The 16,085-nt window shown below is 46.8% G+C and overlaps 1 long non-coding RNA gene across 1 annotated transcript; it reads right to left on the bottom strand.

Moving 5' to 3' along the window:
• Positions 1-3,126: 3,126 nt before the first annotated feature.
• LOC146763394 (uncharacterized) lies at positions 3,127-7,931 on the bottom strand. Its single transcript, XR_014952145.1, has 3 exons — positions 7,797-7,931; positions 7,251-7,358; positions 3,127-3,264 (listed from the first exon to the last, which is right to left on the bottom strand). It is a non-coding gene; the product is annotated as an uncharacterized LOC146763394 (long non-coding RNA).
• Positions 7,932-16,085: the final 8,154 nt, after the last annotated feature.

Below are 16,085 nucleotides of genomic sequence, written 5' to 3'. Positions count from 1 at the left end.
AGTGTTAGGTTGATGAGAGGTAGATCTCTTGTAGCCTGCTTGTGAAAGACTGACAGGCACAGCTCAGTTCCTCACCAACTGAAATGATATTATCATTAATAAAGATATCTTTTAAAATAACTCTTCACTTCTTTACATTTCCAACACCTGTCTTTAAGCTAATGCCCGCTATTACTATAAACTAGATTCAGGAGGAACTGCAGCCTTCCCTTGTAAGGAGTCAAAAGCATTTGCAGAAGGACCAAGCAAACCTCAGATTCTGTTTTTACCAGCAGCACATTCTCACCAGGACTTGGCTTTGGGAAGTTCAAGTGTTCCTAATTCAGGGGAAGTGATTTAACAATAGATAAAGCCTAACATTTCCGTTCCTTCAAAACAGAACTTTTATATTTCTGGCTGTGAAGAGCTTCATCTCCCTTTTCTAGCCTGAATTTTACTGCTTCTTTCTTTGTGTTGAGCTCCCTCAACAATCTAACGCTGGCTAATCTCACTGCCTTTGCTTCTTTTTGCTGAGTTATGAAGTAGAAGACAGATGAGATTTAGCCACCTGCTTTCACCCCAAGCTAATTCTGCCTTCTAGGATTCTTCATACTTTGATCCATCTTCAAGATCTTTGTTCCCTTTTCAATGCCTCCTGAGCAAAGAAGTTATTGGTTTACATAGCACAGTGGAAAAACATTCCTGAACAGAGCAGAGGCTGCAGTATTTAGCACTGGAAGGTCTGGCTTTGACCCCTGGATCTGCCTTTATTTCTCAAACAACAAATCAAAGAAACCAAGGTACACACAGTGGAAATGAAGGCACAGATTTTTCTGAGTAGTGGTAGAACTGGAGTCATGGAGGGAGCCAGAGGGATTGCAGAAGATGTGTGGAAGCAGATGAGAAATTTTGCTTCTTTTACCTAAAACAGGAGAGTCAAGAGAAAAAAAATCCAAGTTGCATTTTGATAATTACTTCTTTTGAACCACTAGTTATGATTCCATAAGAAGTAGGGAAAAAGTGGCACACAAGGGGCTGACATAAGAGGTATGAAAGCCAAGAGGAGTGCAAAGAGAGCAAAAGAGATTTGAAACAGAGGACAGCACTGCAGTCAAGGGATTGCGTAGGATGAGAGAGACACAAGGGAAGCAGGGGATGGGAGAAACTGGTAAATAATCTGAGAGAGGGAAGTAAATTCATCTCCTCCCTCCTCCCTAATTAGCAGGGAGTAAGGAAAAGTCTGTAGTCGCAAACACTTGTGGAGTGGAAGAAGCTGGAATGTGAGGGGGAGAGAGAGAGAGGGGAATGTCTGAGAGATGGCAGTCAGGGAGGGATAAAGGTGAATAAACCAATAAATGCACAATGAAGTGTGCATCACCAGGTCTGCTGGTGAGTGGGATGCTGCAGGGGTGCGTAAGAAGGTGAGATGAGGAAGGTAGGTCACAATAGCCTAACAATGTTAAGTTTTAAGTTATCAAGAGAAAAGATGAGGGAGGCAATAAAAAGGAGAGTCAGTTGTTAGGGCAGAGAATAGAAAAGAGATGGGTGGGTGCAGACAACAGCTGCGAAATGGAGGGACAGTGCTGGAAAGCGTGGGAGACAGAAACTGGAAGCAGAAATAGAACAAGAGAAAAGTGGCAATCCCACTGTTTTTGGCATTGTGATGCAGTGAGCCAGCTTGCAGAGGTCTGTTGCTGAAGTCGGATATGTGGTATCAATGAATGATATTATCATTGAAATTATAATAAATGACTTAAACTTAATGACTTCAAGTTCAGCTACCACAAACAGGGCTGCAGGTTTAGCTGGACACAAACACTTCTCTCCAGCTTCGAGTTACCAGAAGGTTTTCCACAATTCCTGCAGCCTGCATCCTGAGCAGTGTGGGTTTGAGGCTCATCTGCTGAAGAATGTGTTGCTTTGCTAGAATGGATTCTCTAGCTCCTCAGGTGCGACTCAGCTGTTATGTCATGGACACTGCAGTTGTGAAAGATCTGTTTCTTTTATCTCCTGGATGTACACATTCCATTTGTCCAACATGAAAGATAGTGTGAAAGCAGCCACTCTGAGAATCTGACCTAGCATCTGAAAATCTATGGTTTCTCTCTGTAACATCCCAGATATTTACTCCACAACACTATTTTTAGCTGAACAAACCACTGGAAAGGGGAAATAATTTCACATTACTGAAGTGTAGCCACACTTTCCATGAAGCAAAGCAGCAGTTGCTCACATCACCATTGGTTTAGGCAGGAAATAAGCAACATCGGGCCTCTTTAGCTTGCATGGACTCTCTTCCTTGAAAAGCATCTCCCTACTGGGAATTTGGCTAGCATTGATGTGGCAAAGCACCCTCCATCACAGCTCCTCTCCTGTGTGCTTTACTGAACTACATATCAAACCAACAGATCTAAGCCTTAGGTCTCTACAGATTTTCTGCTCCTAACCCATTGGGGCTGAAAACCACAGGTCGCAACTTGATGTTTTGTCCCCTAGAGAGCAATCAACAGGAGAATGATAATTTGTGGCAATGGATTTAAAGCCAGGGAATCTGGATCTTTCCAAGTCTTTCCCCAAAGAGCAGCAGAGAGGGGCCCGCTGCTGCATGGGGGTGTGTTTGTGGTCATCCATGCTCACAGCTGCTGCTGGGTACATCTGGCAGAGAGATGAGTCAGACACGACCACAAAACAAGATGGGGAGCCAGTGATCCACCCTGGAAACCTTGCTGGGAAGCAGAGTGGAGACACGCACAAACCCCTACGCTTCCATGCCTGCCCAGGTCTGCTGTCTCTGCTCCTGCTGTCCACAGCTATCCCACAGGCAGGCAGCAGTATTTCAGCATAAACAAGGAGATGTTGAGTTGTTTCCAGAGCAGCAGTTAGCAGTGGTGCTGGTACATGTGCCTTGTGCTCCAGGACTGGTTCCTGCAGACTGCCCCTGAACACCAGCCAGAGGCTCAGTGGGACTCGGCGCCGCAGCCTGAGCTTGTTCAACTCAGAGGTGCTGTGCTGAGGAGCAAAGCACTCACAGGCACAGGGAACAGCCCCAGACAGAATGCAGAGGATGCTGCACAGCAGGGCAGTGCTCCATGCATAGCAGCGTCCTCATCAGTCACTCTAGCAGAGGTAGACTATATGTTCCTAGAGGGGAATTCAAATGCCATTTTGCTTGCAAGCCATGACAATTCCGTTCTCTGTTCAACACCTTCTTAGATGGGGATTAGTGCTGTATGAGCAGAGTGCCTGAAGGTCTTTTTGTTGTAACCAGGGTTTCGTAGTCTGGACCTGAAGAGGTGATGTGGAGGAAAGCTGTATTTCTTGTCTAAAGCTGCTGATCTCACACGCTGTGAGAAGCACTGAGCACTACTGCACAGAACAGTGTGGCTCCTGTTCAGTGCTGGTGCCAGTGCTGTGCTCCCCACCGAGGTTCCTGGGCCAGATGCAGTGTTGGTGTGTAAACCACTAAGCCCATACAGATTAGAAATTATCTGGCTGTGTACACACCAACTGCTGCAGCTGTGGTGGGGTTGGAAAGGCAAAGCCCGTGGTGGTTTCAGCCAACACAGCCTTTCCAAAGCTTCATTTGACACCTGCCTGCCAGTTGCTTTTCCTGCTATGCTGCTACTGTGGGGAGTGCAGCTCTCCAGTACTAACATGTTGTGACTTCACCAGCATCCATTTCCAACATCACCAATACCTCCACACTTTGCTGCTGCATTTGGCTAGAGAGATATTCCGATCCCATTCCTTCCACAGCAGTCAGCAGAAATTGAAAGTGATTGATCTCTAAATCTTGCTAAGGATGGGATACCAGGCTGTGCTGATGCACAGGTCTAGAGATAAGGCAGAGCCTTACAGGAGGCTGAGCAGCCATCCAGACATTAGCAGGACTGAGTCATGGCTCCAGCTCTTTCACTGAATTGCTCTGTGACTGTGAGTAAATCAATTCAGGTATATTTTCCTCATCTATAAAATGGGAATGGTCATAGTTTGATACCTCAGGGAAGTTGCAAGGCTTAATTAGTTAATGCTAGCGCCTTGTCAGTTCTCATTACCATGGTATCTGTGTTTATTGCTCTGAAATTGTAAAATGCTACTTACATGCTAAACATTATTATTCTACATGAGGTGGAGGAATTTAATCCAGTTTCTCTGTAAATACCAAGGGCAGGGAGTTGACATTCCCAGTATTGGCTTTAGTGTGAGGTCTGCCTTACTTGTAGAAAAATCTCCCTGACATACAACAAAAATAATTTCTTTCCAGATTCCTAATGTAGTTGCTCTTGAAACAGTTATGCTGCACTATTACTGGTTTACTTAATTTGGTATGTATAAATAAATGCACCTGGGATAAACATAATTTAAACTGGTTTAGACACAATGTTGGTTCCAGTGTCAGAGAAACAGAACAAGGTCCATGAAAGACTTTCAAAACCTGTCAAGTCACTTGGAGGAAAGTGACTGTAGGCAGCTTGAAATGGGGGAGGGCTGGCAGATTCATGGACTGAAGGGATTTTAGGTGCCCAGCCTCAAAAAAAAAGAGCTAGTGACTAATCCAGTGAGTCATCTCCAGACCTTTCCCAGAACAGTCCTGCTTGTAACTAGGGAGTTTTGAGATACTCAGCCTTTTTTGTCATGGGTTAAGAGAGAGCCTGAATGCCCACAGGAGCACAGTCTTGAACTTAGGGGCTGTTAGAAAAGACCTGGGATGCTGAAGGTGGGATGGGGGAGCTGCCTGCACCCCTTCTCACCCCAGCCTCTCCAGCAGCTGTGTCAGCTGGGGTGGGGGGCCTGGATAGCCAAGGGCTGACAGTAACCTGGAAGAGGCAGGCTGCTCCAGAGGGTCCCATGCTAGCAGGATATCGATACAAGCTGCTGGTGCTCCTTACAGTTAGGCAGGAAGGATGCTGTAGGCTCCTGAACAGAGATCTGATAAACAGGTCACAGCTTCGGCCAGAGGGAACCTCCAGGTTCCTGTTTCAGCTCCCTAACCAGCTCTGCCAAGGCACTTCTGCTTTTCCCTGAGTTCAAGATGAGGATCCTGCTCCAAACCACCTGCCTGTGGTGGAACGGTTGCGCCTGTGGAAGCACTGACTTGTTTTAAACCTGTGACCCGATGAAAATACAAGTAAATAGGCAATGGAGAAAGGAGAAATTGGCAACAGAAGGGCCAGGTGATTTATTCCTTCTTCTGCACTTAATAACCTTTGAGGTTTGGGTTTCCCACACCCAGCCTTCCTGGTTCACCTTCATGTGTAAGCCTCATTTTCCTGCTGGGAAGAGAGGAGAGATGCCAGCAGCTCTGTCTGTGCGCCCCAGTCCCTAAGATACTGTCTGCCCTGCTAGACCGTGGCACCAGGAAAACCCAACCCAGATCAACAATCCAATTTGCAAAGTCCTCAGCACCCAACCATCCTGCCAGTTATCTGAGTGGCTATCTTTCCCTTGCCTGTTCCCAGGGGCCACTCCCAGCAGCGCAGGCAAAATGGGGTGACTTTGCTGGCAGCTGGGTGACCCTACTTTATGCTCTCGTGAGGGCAGAATCTGCCCCCAAGCCCCAAAATGTGGCAGGAAGGCTTTGATTTATATATCCAGACAAAGCCCCACAGGGAACAGCCATATGGAAAGAAAACCTATCATGCTTTACAATTAGGGAGGGGAAAAGCTTGGGGTTAAAATATGAAGTGGCCAAGCTATTAACCTTCTCATTTAGAATCAATGGTCACTAAATTACAGGGCACATCTCCCTCCTCCAAAGAATGGCCTTATGAGGAGTAGCTGAGGGCATTCAGCCTGGAGAAAAGGAGACTCAGTGGGGACCTTATCACCCTCTGTAACTACAGAAAGGTGACAGTTGGTCTCTTTTTCCAGGTAACAAATGATACAACAAGAGAAAATGGCCTCAAGTCATACCTCAAGAGGCTTAGATTGGATATTGGGGAAAATTCCTTCACCAAAAGGGCTGTCAAACACTGGAACAGGCTGCCTAGGGAAGTGGCTGTGTCACCAGCACTGGAGATACTTAAGACATGTAGATGTGGCACCAGGGACATGGCTTGGCAGTGCTGGGTAATGGTTGAGCTGGGTGATCATAAAGGTCTTTTCCAACCTAAATGATACTGGTCCATTATGTGAACAAGCAATAAAGCATAATTCATCCTGTTCTGAAAATATTATCAAATACTGGCAGTGAGCCACAGCAGAGCCTGAGGGGGCTAAGAAACTTAAATCAGAGAACCACCACACCAGGCAAATAGCAAATCCTCCCACTGCCTCTTGTCACCACAAACACCCAGCTAGTGTTTGTGTTCCTACACAAAATGTACAATCTTACCTAGACTGGATGGGGGAAAAACTCAGTTTCCACAGGGAAAATGTGCATTTGGAGAGGGAAGGGGATGGAGTTTTCAGAGATCCTCTCTTCTTAGAGGCAATGTCATACATAGATTTCAGCCAGTCCTGGTGCTTAAAAATCTCTTTGGTAGTGCTTGGGCACAGTAAGAGATGTAGAAAAGTGCCCTCTCACCCACCTCAGGTGGGAAATTTATGGTGCAGAATTTATCAGTTCTATTTCTGATGCAGAGTCTCTGAACAGCCATCACAACTCTACCCTCTTTTTTTTTTCCAAAGCAAGTACTTTGTTCAACTGATTTTTCTTTCCCATGAGAGAGGGCTACCATTTGTCTGAAGCAGCCTCATGGAAATCAAGTTGAAAGCAAAACCAAACAAAAATTAATTTAGCAAAACATGCAGATACCATTACAACAGTAATATTGAATATAAACCAAACAGACAACCAAAATTCCCCTGCAGCCTTTCCAACCCCAACTTTGAAGACCATTCTGGGGAAGATCAACAAACAGAAAGAAAAGCAAAGATGACTTGAAATAAAAGAGAAACCAGCCAAACAAATTCCTTTGATCCAGCTGAGAAAAAAAAGATACAGGAGGGAAAGAGCTAACAAAAATAGTATCCATTTGGGTTTTTTTAATGTTGTTAGTATCAGTGATCATTCTGTCTCAAAATCCTAGTTCTGACAGGGGTCTCCTTCATGTCAGCCCCTACCACAGGCCTGCTCAGTTCCAAATTTCCTCCCACCTGTGGGGTGGAGGACACGGAGGAAGGCAGAACTCTGCACTCCCAAGACTTGGTCAGAGTCAAGAAGTATTTTAGGTACTCCCCATCCTTTTCTTGCTGTTGGCTGTGCAGCTGCTGTGCTTCTTTGTAACAGTGAGGGAAGGACAGAGGCAGATTTCATTTTGAGGACTCACCACTGCTCAGTGTTCTTCACCAGCTCCCGTCTCCAGGCAGAGCTGTTACTCCCATCCTTCTCTTTTCCTTTCCTAGAGAGGTGCCTTTTGTGGTTTAGCACCAATTTCCTGAAAATAATAATGAACTTAACAAGGAACCAAACACTTGTTCCTATTCTAAAACTTATTCTACCTGCCCATTTAGGGTGAATCCAGCCTGTAAGAGCCTTTACTTAAAGTCTACAAACTGCCTGAGACTGATTGGTTTGTCTCACATGTATGTGTTTTACCCATCACATTGGGCTCTATACTGGGGCTTGATGCACAACCACAGCTGAAAAAAACACCCAGCTGATCTGAGAAAAACCTTGATCTAGAAGGACAAAAATAGTTATGTGATAACACAGGGAATAGTTCTGGTGTTCACTTATACCTTATGCTGTAACTTTAGCAATCTAATTTTTTAAATTAAGCTGGCAGATGGATTTGCTTAGCTGTTTCTGAAGTTATGGCTATGAAAGAGCAGATCAGTGTCAAGCCAAACTCCATCACTGCAGTTATACCCACCGTGCCAGAGGCTCCCTCTCTCCCCACAGAGATCTGCCCTCTGAGCCACTACCAACAAGGCACTCATGAGAACAGCTGAAGTTGCAGCGCTGTAACAAGTGTTTGCCCCTCCCAAAGTGCCTCTCCAAATCTGAGCTGATAGCACCTCCCCGGGAGATTGGGCTCTGCAGAGGAGCAGTGTAAGCACATCCACCCTCCCTGCAGGACATCCCTGCCAGCACCATCCAAAGGCACCCAGGGCCAGGCTGGCTGGGGCTCTGATGCCAGGAGGGGCTGGCACAGAGCACAAATCCACCTCTCACCTATTTATTCTGGAGCCATGTGGGGGTTAAGGCTCCCTTTCCCAGCTGCAGAGTGACCCAGGTGGGGCTAATGAGTGCTTGCCTTGCTTAGCTAATTAGCGGCACTGAGAGCAGCAGGCTGCAGTTCTGGGCTGGGACACTTGCAGAGGAAAGATAGAGGTTGTGGGGTTTTTAAGTCTAGCTTTTTTTTTTTTTAAATTTTTCCTTATGGTCAAGTTAGAAACCTCTGGCAGGATAGCACAGCACAGATGGGAAAGAGCAGAGGGAGGAGGCTCCACAGCACACTTCTAATCTGTGGTATGAGAAGGAGGCAGGAGTAAAAGATAAGGAAGGCTGACCATTTGTTCCCATTCAGAGAGATACTCAATGTGTAATCTAAATCCTTCAAAGGCCAACCTAAGCCTCCCCACTTCCACAACTCACCCCTCTGAAGCTGCCCACGCCCTCAGTAGAGTGTAGCACAGCCTGCGCTCTGCCCAGGGGCATGTGAAGCTCAGGCGTTCTGTGGGACACTTTTGGACCCCAAAGTGCTCTGCAGGGGCCTCACCCTCCCTGCCTGCCTGCGATGCATCCTCCTCTCAGTGGTGCTGCCCGAGGATGCTGAAGGAGAGCCTTCCCCAGCAAAAATGTCAGGAGAAATGGAGCAATTACGACCTGCAGCATGGAGCGTGCCCAGCGGAGCTGAAATCGCCTGCTTGGGAAGGTTTGGGGTGCAGGAGCCCAGGTTAGGGGGTGATGCTTGTCAGGGGGGTAATGACCAGAGCTGCTGAGGCTGCTCCTGGCCATCCCACGTGTGGCGCGGGGCTGGCCAGAACGTGACAGCTTGAGGGGATCTGGATTTTATTACAACATCACCTCTATCATAGCACACCAAAGAAAGCCTTCAGCTGCTGAGGAGCCTGCCCTATGCTCATAGGCTTGACCTCAAAAAGTTGTGGCCTGAGCTCTCTTTTCCTTGCCTGCCCAGCCCTTCATGTATAAATTTTAGTTGCTGCTGAATGGTGTTTCTTTTTCACCTCACTCTTGCAAGCTTTGTTTCCCTTGCCTCTTTCTAGCTGTTATTTAGTTCCCTTCATGTTGTTTTCCCCTGGCTTTTTCTTTGTTTCTTTCTCAGGAAGCAGCACATCATTATGGCTGGTCTTTCTCTAGGGCTCTCCTAGCCAGGTCATTACTTAGCTGGGGAGATCCAAGGAGGTGGCTGTTTGTGTGGCTGTGAGACCTGTGAAAAAGCAGCTAATCAATTCAGAAATCATCTGGGTGGTAACCCCACTGTCAGCTTATTTTCTTCCCTTCCACTTAGACATCAAACTGGCTGAAGAGGCCTCTGGGGAATGAGGCAGGCACTGAGAGCTCCTCCTCTGCAGACACATCTGTGTCTTTCATCAGCAGGGCTCAGGGAATACCACTAACTGGAGAGGGGAAAAATCTCTTTGGAGCTCAGAGGCTCGTGGTCTCCATCCTCCCGCTCGAAGAGAGCCTGCCCAATGGGGAAGCAATCATTTGAAAAGTGGCTAATGCACTAACACTGTTTGGCAGAAACTGTCACTAAGAGGCAGAACTGGGAAGGACAGGGACAAAACACACAGCAAAGAACATGTTAAGTTATGCCAGTGAGCAGACCCTGGCAGCTAAAACAGCTTGCAGTGGCTAAGTGGAGCAGCAATTGCAATAGGACATGCAAATGGCCTTCTGGTGAATGAACTTACTAATTGCTGCACTTTGCTTTCACTCAGTCTTCCTCTGGTTTGTGTCTTTGGGGACTGCATCAGAGCAGGGAACACTCAGAGCCACAAAGCCTTTACCATGGCCAATTCTAGGCATTAGAAATAGAGATGCACAGTGCCTTGTACTCTGGGACTCTGTGGTGTCATTCAACAAAGATAAGTCATATCAGAAAGGCATTCTCTATCAGGCCAGCCAGCCCTCTGAAGGGGGAGTGTGCATGCATGGGTCATAGAGCCACAGAATGGTTTGTGTTGGGAGAGGCCTTTAAAGGTTGCTTAGCTCCAGCGGCCCTGCAATGAGAAGGGAACCTTCAGCTATATCATATTGCTCAGAGCCCAATCCAACCTGACCCTGAATGTTTCCAGGGATGGGGAATCAACAACTTCTATGTGTAGCCTGCTCCAGTATTTCACCATCCTCACCATAAAAAAAAAAAAAATTGTTCCTTATTATCTAGTCTCTCTTAGTTTAAACCCAGTATTGCTTGTCCCATCACAACATACCCCACTATAAAAATATGTCCTATCTTTATCTTTCTTATAAAAACCTATTCCACTACTAAAAGGCCACAGTAACTTCTCCCTAGAGCCTTCTCCAGACTGAAGAATCCCAATTCAGTCGTTCCTTAGAGGAGTTCTGTCCTGCTGATCATTTTGCACAGCCCTCAGGGTGTGGCTCTCATCCCACCAAGTCTTGCTACCATCAATAGCCCCACTGTGGGAACTGGCCAAAACTTCCAGCCCAGGGCATTGCCAGCCACAGCCCAACAACCCAACAGCCACCCCCAACCTCCAAAACCTTCTTCCATCCCATGAAGGATTGGGGAGGGTGTTGGGGCCAGACTGGGACATGGGGAGCCTTACATTTTTTCCCAGGGGACCCCAATCAGCACCCCTAGAGTCCTTAGCAGACACCTGCCATAAGAACCAATCCTCCATTGTGTTTCAACAAGGATTTTGTCCCCACATCTTGTTCCCCTAAGAAAGGTGGGGAGGGAAGAATGGGATTTTTTTACCTTTGGACTGAAATGATTGAAATAATGTAGGTTGCTGTTCTGTTTTACTTACACGCAAGATGTCATTAAGCAAATGTCTTTTCTACAAAGCAAGGAATACTCACACATAGCCAGGCTTTCTCTATTTTCCATGCACAGTACAGTGGTTCTGTATTTATTTAGCAAGAGTACTGAACTCTCTGCAAAGATTTGCTGTAAGTTCAGAATGGGAGAACAGCCTGAATTTGAGGTTTCCTTCCTTCTGCGAGGTTAAGTCACATCCTTAGGTCTCCTTTTAGAAAGCTAACAAACCATGTTAGAAGAAAAAGAAAAATCTTTAATGGAGAAGCCTTGCACTCAAGAGAGTATGCAACACTGACCCAGGCCACAGTTCAATTCTTGGGCTCATTTTCTGCAGAGACACAGACAAGACAACTGCACACCTTTTTTCCTGTTAGAAGCAAACTCTGATGCTCTTCACAGCCAGACAACTTTGACAAAGGATCTCAGACATAAATGAAAGGCTTTAATGTTTGTGAAGAGTGAATTAGTGCAAACAAATTCCTTGAAACTACTGCTTTAAAAAACCCCCACCTTAAACACAGGGAGAAAGCAGGAAGCTAACTACCTTTAAAGACAATGCCATCCTACAGAGCAAGTTCTGTATAAAATCAAGATGTGCATTTTCTTCCTTTAGTGTCTCCAGCACTTAAAATAAAATAAAGCTTTTATCCTATTATATTTTAAACCATGGTTGTCAGCATAAAAACAGTTCTTGCCTTATTTCCTCTATTTTACCAACATGAAGTGTTCTACCCATGGATTTGGCCAATAGTCTGGAAAATGTCAAGGTTAGGAAAGGCTGAACTTCATTTGCTTTTCACAGATCTGAGTAATGAATTGTTCATTTTAAAGTATTGTTCTAGTTTGAAAAGCAAGTCTGTAGTGCTGGCATCATAGGGTTCCACATCTGTCTCTTAGTTGCTCTGGACTATGTTGGCCCAATTTATTAAACAGGGAGGGTTTTTGATGTTCTGCAACCCTGCAAACTAAACAGGAGGCCTGAGGTTTTAGTGGGGTTTTCCTGTTCATAGGCACTTATCAATATGGCAAATTTTGCTCACTAACACTTCAGATCAATCTCCTACATTGGTGTTGCTACTGCAAGAAAACTGGACAAACCCAAAGCACAGGAAAGGTAAGAGCATCAAGAACTTACTTTTGACACTAGACAGAGTACTTACAATTCTGAATGCAAATAAGAAGCAGAACCCCACAGTAAGAACAAAAGCAGAGTCCCCAGACAGAGCTGGGTAAAAGTCATTGTGGTTGCAGCTTGATAAAACTCCATGAAAGAACAAGCAGCTCAAAAAGATTCACGGGGAACTCATCTCTGTGTTTCATTGTGTGAAAACCAGAGATATTCAATTACATTAGAAATCATATGAGGGCAATTGGAGGCAATCCCTTCTCACACTGTGCACATTTACCTATGGAATGTGCTTTTGCCATGTGTGATGGAGCCCAGGGGTCTCAGCAGGATTCAGAAAATAGTTCAGCAGGTCTCAAATATATTTATAGGCAATATTAAAAGCCATAATTAAAGTAACAAAGGCTGCTAGTGATGTAAGCCCTGCTTGCCAAAGCGGAATTCACTTTCCCAGCAGAGTTTGGGAAGTGTTTAATCAGTAGGGATGTTTTCCTGCTCGTACTTACAGAATATTTTTGTGTCCCTGCCCATGATGCTGATGCCTGGCAAAAACAAAGATCTAGAGGAGAGCAAGAGTTAGTCTTACCTAACACAAATTGGTTTTATTTATTATTTATTTATTGGTATTTTATTTAAACTGCTGAGCATCAAGTATGCCCACTGTAATCCTGACCAGTCCTAAGGGCAATGTAAGCTTGGAGGGGTGATGTCGACGGAGTCCTGGCTCCCACAAGGGCTCATGTTGGGCACTTATTAAAAGGTGCCAAAAAAATCCTTTGCCTTAAATGTTTTGGGGCAGTGAGTTCCACAGTTTAACTACGTAGGTGAGAAGCAGACAGGCAAACTTTCTTCTTAATAATTTCTCCCAGAGGTTGATTTCAATGGCTATGCTGCAGCAGTGGCACTTCCAAAGAGAAAGCTCCTGAATGTTTTCTCTCTGAAATACTCCACCCGTTTGAACACCCCTGCAGCGTGCACAGCCCCGCTGCAGCTGCTGAGGGGCTGCCGGCCCAGTGACACAATTCCCCTGGGCATGAGCAATGACTAAGGGTTTATCAGCAGCCAAAAAGGGCCCAGTTTGGTGTCTGCTCGATTGTGTGAGAGCCACTGGAGTTGCCCCACCACATCCACACTCCCAGTGGTTTTCACACAAGCCATAGCCTGTGGCAAGTGCTGCCAAGCACAGCAAAGGAGTGAAGGAGGAGAAGAGCAGCCCCCAGCCACAGCAGGACCTCAGGGCAAGCATGAGGGTTGCAGCCTAAGCAAGCTGAACAGCACATGTGAGCCTGCCCGAGCCAGGTGTATTTAGCTCCTTCCAAGGTTTCCACTTGTTTCCTGGCCACTGCACACATCTTGAGTGGCCCTGTGGCTGCCCTGGGGCTGGAGCCTTGCAGGAGGAGGGTGCAGCGCTTAGAGGCAAAGCACTGAGCATCCCTGGGGTGGCTGTGCTGGGATTTGCAGGGGGATATGTTGGAGGTGGGGAGCAGGTGGCAGAGTGCTGAGCTGCTCAGCTGTCATGGGCTGGAGAGGGACGGACGCAGCTGGGTGAGGAAAGGGAAGAGCTCAAGGTCTGGCAGTCCTTCTGCTTCACCAGGCTGTGGCCAGCAAAGGAGCAGCAGAAAGGGATCCAGCTGGGATGCAGGGCCCTGTGTGGTTTTGATCCCGGGAGGGGAGTGCCATGAAGCACCCTGGAAGGGGTGGGATGTGCACACACAGGCTCTGTGACAGCCTCACCCCGGGCACTGCTTTGTGCTGGGGTGAGTACCCTGGCAGCAGCCCCTGCTGTGTGCCAGCAGGGGCCTTGGCTGCACTCCCTGGGGCGTAGATTTATATCTGCCCATGCAAATAACCTGGAAGTGTCCCCCGGAGTGGGACAGCTGGTCCCCGGTAGGCTTTTGGGAGCATTCTTTATGTGCCCATGTAAGTACCCAGGCAATCTCTTCTGGGCTCGCCAGCAGGGGCCCTGGCAGGGGCCAGGAGCAGCGTCCCGGTGGCTGAAGCTGTGCCAGCTGAAGCTTTCCAGCAGCAGAGCTTTCTTCTGCCCCGAACAAAGAACCGATGTGGCCAGCATTATTGATTTGTTTTGTGACTCGCCGCTTTTAGCCTGGCAGGAAAAGACCAAGAGGAGTTTTAATTTGTCCAAATGGTTTTAGACAAGGTTAATAAAACTCATTGATAAATGGCGCTTTTCATTAAGTTTTAATTACACTGTCATTTCAACAGGCTGGACGTGCATAGTTGTGGCGTTTGATTTTTTCCATTTAAGGTGATGGCTTAGCAAAGTTGGTGGTGTTTGTTTTTTTTTCATTTAAGGTGTGCTTCCCTGAGTTCAGTGATTAATTTCCATTGTGGACCAAGGAGCTGCCAGGCTGCTGGAGAGCCTGATTGCCTCGGTGGATTCCCTTTGGCCCCCATCCCATGCTGGAAATTACAGCTATTTAGGCAAAAATCTCTGAACCTAACACACTTTTGTACCTTGACACATCATCATCTTGGTCCAGAAAGGGTGCTGGTGTCTGCTAGCCATCTCTCCTCCTCAGGGACTGGTGAGGATGCTGAGTGTTTCATCTTTCCTGTTGTCTCCCAGCAGTGGGTTTTGAACACCTGAAAGAGATGCAGACAGTATGTGGTTCAGGTCAACTCATAGCAGGGTGAACAAACAGAAAATACCAGAACCACTGGTCAGTTAGAAGCTCAGTTTGGCTGATAGCTCTCCCTCTCCAAAAAATGTGAATACTATTTTAGCTTAAAATGGTCTGTGTACACACATATTATCCCTCCTGTGCACTGCACTGACTTCTGTCCCCAGCTTAGTTTCAAAACCTTCAAAAATAACTTGAAACAGTTATTTTTAAGCAGTTTACAATTTCACTATTTGCTCCCTTCCTTAACAGCAAATTTCCACATTCTTTACATGTAATCATTATAAAAGTGGAGAAATTCACTGCTGCAGAAGGCAGAGGGATGTCTGTTAAAAAGACTTTTTACTTTAAAATGCCCACTGCTGTTACCATCAGCATTTGAGGAGCTGTGGTGCTTCAGCTGGGGATTGGCAGCAGATTATATTCATCCCTTGCATCTGCACCTGCCTTCAGAAGGCTCACACAGCATGGTAGCTAGTGTCAGGCTTCTCAGATCATCCCCTGGGGGTTTGACTGCCTGGGTTCAGGGCTGACTTAAATAATCACACAAGTGCCTGATGTTGAAGAGAGCTCTGCAAGAAAGCTCTGCTAAAAAGCCCTGGTGAGGGCCTGTCAGGCTGCTCGCTAGCTGAGGCTCTTGCCCTTGCTCCCCAGCTGGGCTACCTTGCACCTACAGCTGTGCCATGTACCCTGTTTATGTGGACCTTGGCCTGTGGACTTCAGTCCCTGAGCTGACCTGGGATCTGTCTCCTCACTGTGGACTGGCCTGGCAGGCACTGAGCTGTGGCTGAACCTGATTGCCCTCACCAGATCTGCTCTGCTCTTCTTGCCTGGGTACTGTGTGGCTGCACCTCTGCCAGTTTGGCCGCTGCCCCATGCCTGCCTTCTGCCACCCGCAGCTCCAGGCTCACCTTCCTCCATGGAGCCAGCCCCCGCAGGTGACACGCTGATGGATGCATCCCTGATGGTACCTGTGATTTTGCCTGGGTTGTCACCAGCAGAATGAAACCACAGCAGGAAATAGTCACCCTGTGTCTGCAGAGGACATGTTGGTCAGGCAGAACAGAAAGGAAGAAGTTCTCCCATATTATAATTTGAAGCAGCAATGGGCAGCAGCATTCCTGTACCCATGTGCCACATACCAAAATCGTAATGTGTGCTACAGCAGGGAAGGATGTTCCACACACTGAAGGAGGCCATGGGAAAGGGGAATTTCAGGCAGATGGTGATCCTGGAGGAAAAGGAGACTCAGAGGTGACCTTATCACTATCTACAACTCCCTGAAAGTTGGCTGTAGTTAGGCAGTGTTGGTCTCTTTCACCAGACAGAACCAGAGGACACAGTCTCAAGCTGCATCAAGGGAAATATAGGTTGGATATTAGGAAAAAGCTTTTCATGGAAAGAGTGATAAAGTTC

The sequence above is a fragment of the Lonchura striata genome, chromosome 1A (assembly GCF_050655825.1).
Source record: "Lonchura striata isolate lonStrDom1 chromosome 1A, ASM5065582v1, whole genome shotgun sequence".
NCBI lineage: Eukaryota > Metazoa > Chordata > Aves > Passeriformes > Estrildidae > Lonchura > Lonchura striata.
This window is presented reverse-complemented; position numbering and strand designations above follow the sequence as displayed.